Raw genomic sequence first — 1,049 nt, 5'->3', positions numbered from 1 at the left:
TTTTTGTTGTTGTTAATTTTTAAAGTTTGTTTATTTAGAGAGAGAGAATGCAAGAGAGGCTCAGAGAGAGAGAGAGAGAGAGAGAGAGAGAGAGAAGAGAGAGAGAGAGAGAGAGGATCACAAGCAGGCTCCATGCTATAAGTGCAGAGCCTGACATTGGGTTCAATCTCATGAACCAGGAGATCATGACCTAAGTCAAAATCAAGAGTCAGACACTCAACTGCTCAACCGCCCAAGCCTCCCAGGTGCCCCAGCGTTGGCTGACATTTCTGACATCTGTGTATTCTGCTAAGTACCACTAACCAATTGATTTGGTTCAACTCCATTCAAAAACATGCTGAACTAAAAAGGCAGTTATTTCCCCCTCACGTTATCCACAGTGTTATCCGTATTGTTTATCGGGTTCTACTTCCTCACTGCCACCCAGTCAGAAATTTCATTTCTTCCGGTCAACTAAAGCAAGTCATGCCTGCCCTTACAGCTCCAGGGAAGTCGTTCCTATTTCTCCACTTCTAGCTCAGACACCACCTCCTCCAGGAAGCTTCCCTGATTTCTCTATCTTTCACTGCAATCCCTCTACTCTTGGAACTCTTGGAGAACTGGTATATGTATCACACATTTAGCAGTTTAACTAGATATTCCTTTGTATTATTAGTATATATGTACAGGTGTATACATACAGGTATACTTATACATATTTCATTGATCGATGAAGGACCCAGTATTTCTAATTCTCCTTCTAAATATTCTTTACAGACTGGGGCAGAGATGATGAGTTGTTAAGGATTGGCTAACTGAGATAGAAAGACCATGAGCAGTATTTCTGAGCTTTTTTTCAGCCAGCTCTTGACCATTCTGGACTCGCCTGTTGCCTTGTTTCTTCTGGGTAGGGTGGCTGCTGCCGCCAGGCCCTTCCGTTAGTTCTTGTTTACCTCTGGGTGGTATTCTTTCTTTTAAGACAGGGTTATGTAGCTCCCTCAGCTCAGTGCAAACTGTTAACAGTCTTTTCCTGGGGCTAGTCAGCTGCAGAGGGCGCTGGAGTCTCTCTG

This window comes from Suricata suricatta, chromosome 6 (genome assembly GCF_006229205.1).
Source record: "Suricata suricatta isolate VVHF042 chromosome 6, meerkat_22Aug2017_6uvM2_HiC, whole genome shotgun sequence".
Lineage (NCBI taxonomy): Eukaryota > Metazoa > Chordata > Mammalia > Carnivora > Herpestidae > Suricata > Suricata suricatta.
Note: the sequence above shows the minus strand (reverse complement) of the source record.